The 10,412-nt window shown below is 34.9% G+C and overlaps 1 long non-coding RNA gene across 1 annotated transcript; it reads right to left on the bottom strand.

Annotated features, from left to right (window-relative positions):
* Nucleotides 1-1,100: 1,100 nt before the first annotated feature.
* On the bottom strand, nt 1,101-4,030 carry LOC145159282 (uncharacterized). The gene is made up of 2 exons (XR_013737600.1): nt 2,433-4,030; nt 1,101-1,546 (listed from the first exon to the last, which is right to left on the bottom strand). It is a non-coding gene; the product is annotated as an uncharacterized LOC145159282 (long non-coding RNA).
* Nucleotides 4,031-10,412: the final 6,382 nt, after the last annotated feature.

Raw genomic sequence — 10,412 nt, 5'->3', positions numbered from 1 at the left:
TCTTCTCCTAGATTTTGTTACTTCTAAGGCAATCTGAGGTGGAACAAGCTGATGGTATGCTAGCATGCTTCCAGGGAACAGTGGAGATAGTTAGCATGCTTACTGGGGCAGAGGGGTAGTTGTGCTACGTTCAGGTAATATTTTTCTTCAATATATACAAATACCAAAATCTTACTTATTATTATATAATCAGATTGTAATTATCCAATTATTTAGCGTTCAAATAACCAATTTTGGAAGATAATTTTCACACAAGCTGCAACACAAAAGATAAATTTTCACCCATCAATTTAACATTAATAATCATATTATATTTATAATTGATAGAAAATAAATTTTAATATTAATACTCCAACAATATATGAAAATATTTTTTTTTGGTTATTTTATTTTTTCTTTGTTTGTAATCAAACTTTGTTTATTATGATTATTTAATATCGCAAAACTAGTTAACCAAAACCACCCCTATCTTAACATGTTATTGGGTTGTGACGAGAAGATGATCTGGGTATGAAATGTTGTTATATGGTAATTGACTTTCTATTGCATGAGTTTTTTCTTATTAAGGTATTGTACTTTAAAACATTTTTGTAAAAGTTCACAAAAATGAAACGTCCTTAAAACGTTTTTGTAAAATTTGATAAAAATGAAACATTATTGTATTGGCTTGAATCATACATATTTTCATGGTTGGTCGAGATATCCCCGTGTATGTGTTGCCTATGAAGGTCGACCCCTGTTTCTGATAAAAAATTGCAAGTACAAGCCTATGATTATCTACATTTTGAGCCTATTTAGATTAGAAAAGTTTGGAGGCTTTTTTCTTCGGCTTAGAGATATGTGTAATGCTTAAATGATGCTCTTATGTTCTTCGGCTTTAAAAACGAGCTTTGTAGGTTCATTTCAAAAAGCTTTTACAGCAACATAACTGCTCAGTCTAAATTAACAGCAATGTCATTTATTTTTTTCTGGCCTTTTCCTAGTTTAGTATATATAGATAATAGTCTCATCAAAACCAATACATTCTGTCTCTTGTGTTGGAAATTTTTATATTCAAATTTCATTACTTTCATTAACAAATAAAATTTCAGTAGATAACATAGCATGGATAAAAAAAATTAGTTAGAAGGGCAAATACCAAAAAAAGTCGTATATTTTACACACTTAATTAGAAGAAACGCTTATTTATTTTTTGTTTCGCTTTAGCCATTATTTAGGCATTGAATATTGGCATAGGTCACAAAGTTCAATTAGCATGTTATCTTCTTCACACCTCCTCTTCTTCACCAAAAGTCAACCAAAAACCCTCATACTCTTCTACTCTTCTTCTCTGTGAAGATTAACGATTTGCTATATCAGCACCACCATTGTAACAGCACCAAGGGGTAAATTGGTCAAAGGACCTTAAACAAAGAACAACAAAAAGAAGGAACTTACACCTGTAAAATCTAAAACAGAAATACCCTTGTAAAAAATGTACAATCATATACTCCTTTAAACACCGGGCCTAAGCATCATGTCTTCTTTAATTACATCCGGCTTGTACCTAAAAGTAGATGCAAATCAAGTGTTGTACAGATAAAAAGCATCACGTATAAATGATTTTAAAGAATTATATTCTTTAAAATTCTTAACCAAACCACCTTCTTTTACTTTCTTTCTAAGACAAACACATGATCTCAACAACCTGATGCAATATTTTATTGATTGGTGGGTTCCTTGATCTCAAGACAATCATTATCAGTGACTCAACTTTCTAAAAAAATTCCATACCACTTCCTATGGCTTTTTATGTAATTGAAAGTCAAAAAAACGTAGACCTTTTCCTTTAATCAAGAGTATAGACACTAGCTAAATAGATTAAATGAAAACAAAATAAGGAGGTTAATGTTTTCAGACAAATTGCAAAAGTATGCACAAATTGTTGGTGATTTTAGTGTCACCGGGTCATTTTATACAATTGGAACTAACATGTGAGCTAAGAGGCTTCATAATTTGTACTATAATATATGTACGGGTTTGTATGAAGTGCATGCATGTATAAGATCGAATTAGAAGCTAGTTCGACGAGAAATCGGGGGTCCGAGGGCAGCACCCCTGGGTCCGGGGTTTCCAAAGGAGCAGCGCCCCTTTGGCGGGGTCTAGGGGCAGTGCCCCTAGCGGGGTCCAAGGGACCATAATGGGAAATTCACATTCTTGAGGGTGATTATGGTAAAATTAATGAAATTCATTAGTTTTGGAAACCCTAAATCCTCATCAAAAACCGGATTTCCCTGACTTGCTTCCAAAGCAACCCATGACGACAACCCTAAGAGAAACCCTAATCTCGTTTATTATATAAACGACTCTTCACTTTGAGAAGAGAGACTCGAAAATTATTAGCTCTCTGTTTCTTCAAATGAACACAGAATCTTTCTAGCAATTTGGCTTACGTTTCTATGCCTAGATTCGTAAGTGTCCTCTTGGATTATCCTAGGTTGAATTTCTTGCAACCCAGGCATAGGGTAGAAATATCAGTTTGAAAAGTGTTCACACGATCCAAGGGGTATCCAGATCTCCAACGTAAATCCTATTTCCTCCAACACAAATGACACGAAATCAATCAACCATGCAATGAAATATCAATAAAACAAAAACAAACCGAAAGAAAGAAAGAACATTATTATCCTGTCAAATCCAAGTGACTCCAATATGTTAAAAGGAATTGATTTATGGGATCAGCAAGATTAAATGATAATCACATCATATCCCGTAATTCAAGGAGGCAATATACAATTTCTATTGTTCAAAATCACAGCTACACAGTTAGATGGTTTCCTTCTTTAGATTATTGTAATTGTGTATAAATATTAGTTGTCCTCTGTTTGTAAGATATTAAGTTAAAAATGAAATAAAACCCATAATTCCTTTTTATCATGGTATCAAAGCAGGTTTGCTCATCATATACCGTATAACCTGTTCCAAATCTCGATCCCAACCAAGCCACCATGTCCGGAGACGGCAACTTAGACACCAATTTATCTCTGCAATTAGCCAATCTGTTAAACAATGGTATCAACTCCCAACCTCAAAACCCAAAACTTTCTGATAACCATCAAATCAACCTATAACAAAAACTATGCTCTATGGACTCGAGGCGGAAAATCCAAGGCCATGTGTCATCTGACCTTAGATCCTCCAGAACAAAAAAGCGAATCTTACGAGTAATGGGAACAAGAAGATTTAATTGTTTTCTCATGGCTCATTCTAAAACCAACATTAGCAGGCAACCTAACCGAGTATCCCACTACAAAATCTTTGTGGGATGCTCTGGTGGTCACATACAGTAGTTGAAGAGACAAGCTACAAACTTTCAATCTTCATGTCTAGGCTAACGACATCAAGCAAAATGATAGTTCCCTTGAAGAATTTTGGATCACACTTCAAGGAATTTAGGGATAGAGAGACAGAATTGACCCAAATCCAATGAAATGTCCAGAAGACATCCAAATGTACTCAAAACTCAGGTCAGAACAAAAACTCTTCCAGTTTTTAAATGCACTGGACCGAAGATATGAATCGATAAAAAGATAAATTCTTCGATTAGAACCCCTTCCCACCACGGAGGTGGCATATGCTACTGTTCGTAAGGAAGCCGCTCACCAGACCATTCTGGGAGCAACTAATCATGATACACAGGGCATAACAGCGGGGCTGGTTGCCACAGAAGCAGGAGGAGTGGGACTCGCCACAAAAGGGCGCTGCCGGTCAGAAGGAAAGAGGAGTGAACCAACAATCAAAGAAGATAAAAGTCACCTGAAATGTGACCATTGTGGCATGACGAAACACACCAAGGAACAGTGCTTTCGACTCATGGGTTATCCGGATTGGCGGGCCGATGACCATAAGAAGGGTACCAAGAACCTTGGATCGGAAAATAGCAAGGCTCCCAATGTTGATAACAGCACTGATAGAAGAAAAAACCTAATGGTTTTAGGGGAATGGAAGCAACAGCTGGAGCACATGAAAGGGAAGACCCTTTCTCGATGAACACTAGTACAGAGGGTGAAAGAATAAAAATCTTGAAACCCCCACTTTATTCCTCAGTGAATTGCACAAAAACCCCTCAAGAATCTGATTTTTTCACAAAATACTACTTTCATTCATTTTATAAATGAAAGTTTCAAAAAATTGCAAAAAGAGCTCTAGTGTGAATGGTTTAGTTAATATAGCTCAAATTGATAATATACTACGTGAACAATCATGGATATTTGATTGTGGGGCTACAGACACCATGACTCATGATTTATCGGATTTTTCCACAACAACTAAACCGACAAAGTCATATATACATACAGTAAATGGAGAGAAATTGTATGTAAAAACTGGAGGGACTATTGAAATCTCTCCAACACTTAAACTCTCAAAATGTCTCTATGTCCCTGATTTGTCACATAAACTTTTGTCGGTAAGCCATGTTACAAAAGAGTTAAATTGCTCGATTCTCATGCAACCCACTTTTCTGTATCTTACAAGATATCAGAACAGGAGCGATCATTACGCGTGGTACTGAAAGACAAGGGTTATAGTATGTAGATGAAGTGGTTCGACATGGAACTATGATGCTTTCTCATGGAACAACGGAACGGGAAGCCTGGTTGTGTCATAGAAGACTTGGGCATCCATCTACCAGTTATTTACATGTTTTATTTCCAAAACTTTTTCCTTAAAATTGTAAGTCACATTGTGAGACGTGTGTTAGCCAAAAGTCACCAGAAAACAATCAAACCAAATATTACAAGAGTTGACTTACCTTTTTCATTAATTCATTCAGATGTGTGGGGTCCTGCTCCAATCACTAGAGGACAAAACTATCAATTTTTTGTTATGTCTGTGGATGATTGCACCCACATGACCTGGGTATATTTATTGAAAAATAAGTCTGAAGTTTTTGATAAATTTACCATCTTCTACACCATGATCCAAACACAATTCCAAAAAAAAAATTCAGGTGTTTAGATCTAATAATGGTGGAGAATTTGTTAATTCTGATATGAAACTTTTTTTTTCAAGCTAAGGGTATAATTCATCAAACCTCTTGCCCTTACACCCCAGATCAAAATGGTGTCGCCGGACGGAAAAATTGGATCATATTGGAAATAACTCGGGCCCTCCTAATACAATCACAAGTCCCAAAACTTTTCTGGCCAGAAGCTCTTGTTACGGCTGTCTATCTTATCAACCGGATCCCAACTCAAATTCTAAAGTCAAAAACCCCTTTACAAGTCCTCACCAAATATACCAAACCTCCATCCACTCTTACTCTAGAACCACGAATTTTTGGGTGCACTGTATTTATCCACATTCTAAGATCTAACGGATCTAAAATTAACCCATGTGCTAAGAAGTGTGTCTTCGTTAGGTACGGAATACGATGTTATAATCCAAAAACTAGACACATTTTCACCACTATGGACTGTGATTTTCTTGAAACTGAGTACTATTTGTTGGGTTTTGAGTACTATAACACTCCTATGGTTCACATACAACCCTAATAGCTTTAAATCTAAGTTTTATCAAGTTATACATGCAACAAAATTATCCAAAGCATGAACCTATCTAGCATACTAATGTACTAAGGTACATGAATCATAAACATTAGTTAGAAGAATACCACTTATTTGTAGCCTGTAGTTGTTGGCCTTTCAAGAGCTTAGCACCTCAAGTGTGATGCCTCAAACAAGTCACAAACACCATGAACAAATGGAGGAACTTGAGAGAGAGATTATGAACCACCAAAAACGACTAGCCTTCTCTTAGAATGTACAAGTGCCAATTTTAGGGTTTTAGGGGTTACTCTTATAGTGTAGAATTCCAAGAGTTTAAACTTGTAAACCCTAATCTATTTTCTTGGGCCTTTAATCCAATAATCCATATGATAAGCCCATTGGACTAACTCTTAGTCCATTCTAATCGACATGGATTATTAGCCCAAACTATAAGTATCACTGATTCACTTAATCAGGCCCCCGTTAATTTAATTAGTCTCTTTTGATAACTAAATTAATTCCAAATTAATTCTTGATCAATACCAATTAAATAATATGATTTCTCAATTAATATATTATACTTATAATATATTAATAAATCACAAATAACCTCTTTCTTAAAATCCATCCTATCAAATTGTTCTGGTGAATGCAACCCGAAATGGACCATGCTACTCCCGGGTCAAGTACATACCAATTATAGTTATGGGCTTAGACACCTAATCCAACAGTCTCCCACTCGGATAAGTCTAATAACTATAACTGTAAGTACGACTTCAAAACCCGACTAGCAATCGTAGCTCTCAAAAGCCGTTGTCGAACTCTGACATAGTCAGTGACGCATCCATTAGATAAGGGATCATATATTCCTCTATTCTAGATATCATATGAACTGAGACATAGATTATAATCATTCTCTATGTTCATGTGTTGTTTCCTGATTTCCGATTTATGACGACTGACTAATTGAACAAATCAAATTAGTCCAGGCTTGGCCAAGTGCTTAGGGTTGTCATCACTAAATCATCGAGGGGCCCACAGATATCGCTTTTATCCCTCTTAGGATAAAAGGAACGGATAAACTTCGACTTATATGCTTGCACTATTTACACATCAAATCACACACAACAATACGTTTTATAACATCAAGTTACTGATGCGTTTACGTATTATCAATGTGCAACCGACTCGTAAACAACAACTCATATCTCTCCGTTTCAAGAATATAAGATATTATCGTCTCACAATCACTCGTGATAAAATCCATGAAGTGATTATGATGAGCGTGGGTTTAATCCAATACTCAAATCTTATTACAGGAGTACTCATGAATACTGCAGCAAACTTGTGCTATGTCTAACACGTTAGACAATCTATAGACGAATTCGTGACAGTCTTACCTCATTACCTACTTCCAAAGTATGATTGACTGTGGATGTTTGAATAATCTTATTATCCGGGAAGTCAAAACATGTGAAGTGAAACACAAGAATAATCGAATCCAATATGGTCTCAAAACTTTTGAATATAAATAAAACACATTTTATTTAATCACCATATTGATTACATATTATTCATAGTATAATTTTTCGATCAATCAACTTAATACTTGAATTAAAACAATAGTTATCCTATGCTCCAAGCATGCACACTATGTTTACCTATGGTCCTTACTTTGTGAAATAGATCAATTCTAAACATTTCCAATGACACTCATTTCATAATTCTAAATCCTTATCGTAAGTGTAAGAATACCAAGTCCTTGCCACTTACTGTAATCTGTTAGATTCTAAGCTTAGATGTAGTGATCCTTTTGTAATGAATATGTACACAAGTCATAGAGACTTTGCCGTTTACAAAACTTTCCATTGGAGATTGTTACCAGAGAATTCCATAGATACAAAGTCTCATATTCAAAGCACATTCCTTTGAACATCCTTCTTGCATAAAAGTTTCTAACTTACTCATAGATTCTTGATATCCAACTCCCATTATGGAAACTTTTCCATAATTTCCATATGACTATCCATTCTTAATAGAATCCTATCTATTAATAATTATATCAATATGGTCCATTTACTATACTTTCAACTATCCACAAGCAACCAACCCTTGGCAAACCTTAGATTGTCCTTGACAGTTGTTTAATAACTTTAGTCATATCCGGTTCTTGTCCCCTTTTTCCCTCTTAATGCCCTAGGCATTTGGATAATTCAAAACACATGAATATTATAGCATATGCAATCGATCCTATATCCGAGGCATATGGGATACGATTCATAATGTCTTATATAAAGACATGATACTTGACCAGTCTCTTGCTATAATATTTCCATATAGAATTTTCAATGTTGAACCATTTCAACATGATATTCATATATACTTATGACTAAGGTTGATTAATACTTCAATCTAAACTTTCAGATTCAAAATAAAGTATAAGTATCCTCTCCCTTACTATAGCGAAACAACTTTTCAAATTTTGCAACTTTGCAAATTTGTAACCTTTGTTTCCTATAACTAGTATTGCTAACTTGCAACACTTCACATAATAATCATGCTCCAACTATCATGATAATTATATTATTACTAGCATAACCCTTATGCTCCCACTAGCTTTGACATGTACTCAGAAATCAGCCGAACTTCTAGAAATCAATACTTTATTGACTTTCTTACCAAAGTTCAGATTTCTGATACGAGATGCTTCGATAAGCCTTTATTTAAGCTCATACACCTTTTACTAGAAAGCTTATATGTGTGTCTAAACTATTCAGAACTTACAACAATAAGTTATGAATGTTCAACCTATTTGTCATTTCTCACAATTCGAACTATGAAGAGGGATGCCGTAATCATAATCGAATTTGAGAACGCAATTAACACAACTGCAATCTCCTCAAATCTACTTAGTGAAAGCGTTTCCTCATAATCATTTTCATGAATTGGAGAGAAACCTTATGAAAATTAGATTTTATGGTGTATGTGTTCATATCCATGTGAAACTGTCATTTCCAACCATCATCATTAGATAAGGTCTATGGCAGATTCAAACTCATATGGACTGAACTTGATCGATCTTAATTTCTTGCCACTTGGCAGCACGAGGGCCTACCATGTTTTTTCCAAATTGCTTAGCAGCTCACCCTTACTGATCAATGAACTTTCACTGATCAAGGTGCATTGGCTTATGCAAACAACTGAGAACTCATAGAACTCATATGCATCGTCAACTTTTAACTGGAATGGGCACAGAAACAACAATATGTCAACATGATTGGTTATGAATCTCAATTCGTGTGCTAGTAATAAACAATAGGTTTATTCTTGATTAGTTCTTGAGGCTTTTCAAGGTCTTTAAGACTCTCATCGACCTCTTGACATATAAGTTTCTCTTGTCAATAACATTCCTTGACAAACAAATTTCAATAGTTAGTGCGGATTCTTATCAAGAATGACACTTCATATATTTGGTCGTAGTTGGTCTTTGTCTTATCTAAGACATCACAACTACCAAACTCAAATGTGCAAGAGCAAGAAAAAATTTTCTACTCCACATTTCATGATGTGTTACAAACCTTCTTATGACATGTCACTCAAGACACAATCTTGGAGTATGACTCTAAGACTTTATATTGGAACGCAGTATGATTTATCTTCTTGATTTAACCATTTTAACAATTCGTGATTCCTCTTCTTAGCCATACAAATGCACCAAGATGTCCTTATAGGATCAGTTGTGATATGGTTGCATAATTACTAAGATGATCATAAATCACGATACTCAAGTACTCTCCTTTCCTTTTAGATTGGAGAAACTTTTATCTTTCTGCCTAATTTGATTCTTCTTATTCGTTCTGCTATACATTGAAACTTTTTCAATGATTCAGAATTATACTTAATCTTGTAAGTATAACCATATTTACTAACTTTAGTAAATCATGACGAATAGTATTATCGTTCTTTGTGGTAGACCTGACCAGTGCACAACCAAGTGTACCCGATCCCCTAGTCCTTCACTTGACTCACATATACATGTGAACAAGGAATTAGTCTTAATATCCCAAAGATGAAGGTTCTCATTTATCATACAATACAAGTTGCATGATTCCAAGTTTCTATCCAATTGAAACTTTGTGATGAGAATTTTTCCTTATTTGGTAAATTTAGACACTACCACAAACGAAAGAATCAAATCCATATTGCTAAAAATAGAAACATACAAACATCAATTTTCACAAATGTCATTGCAAGCAAATATGAAATAAGATAAAATCAAAATTTTTATTTATTCATAAAATGCGGAAAACCTTTCCTTACAATGCAAGTACATATGAAAATTATGTTTCTAAATATTCCTAAGCAATTTATCATAACTCCTAAGAAGCAGCTCAAAACTCTGATCATCGAATCATGCGATGAAAATCCATCTCTTCGCGATCAGACTCAGCCTTCTCTTTCTGTAAGCTTCCTTTCTCTTCTTCGATCCTACAAAACATCAAAATGTAATCTTATCACATCATGTATTAAGAATCTATAAATAGGAACTTAATAGAGTTAGATAGTGGACTTACCAGAAGCAGAATCATACAATTTGATTTTACCCTCTCTTAGATCTTTCACGTAGTCAGGGCAGCTTCGCTTCCAATGTCCCTTCAAATGTCAATAGAAACAAGTGGACTCTTTGGCATTTGCACATGGAACTATCTCAGAACTGGCTTTTCTCTTATGGTCAAATCTTTTGACCATAGCCAATTCCCTTCCCATAGGAGAAGGGATTTTTTCTAGACCATCTATGTCATTATTGTTGGATTAGATGTCTAAGCCCATAACTATTATTGGTATGTACTCGACCCGAGAGTAGCATGGTCCATTTGGGTTGCA

Source organism: Lactuca virosa, chromosome 2, assembly GCF_052849685.1.
Source record: "Lactuca virosa cultivar CGN04683 chromosome 2, Lactuca_virosa_CGN04683_v6, whole genome shotgun sequence".
In the NCBI taxonomy this organism is placed as follows: Eukaryota; Viridiplantae; Streptophyta; class Magnoliopsida; order Asterales; family Asteraceae; genus Lactuca; species Lactuca virosa.
The sequence above is the reverse complement of the archived record's forward strand: the minus strand, read 5'-3'. Positions and strand labels throughout refer to the sequence as shown.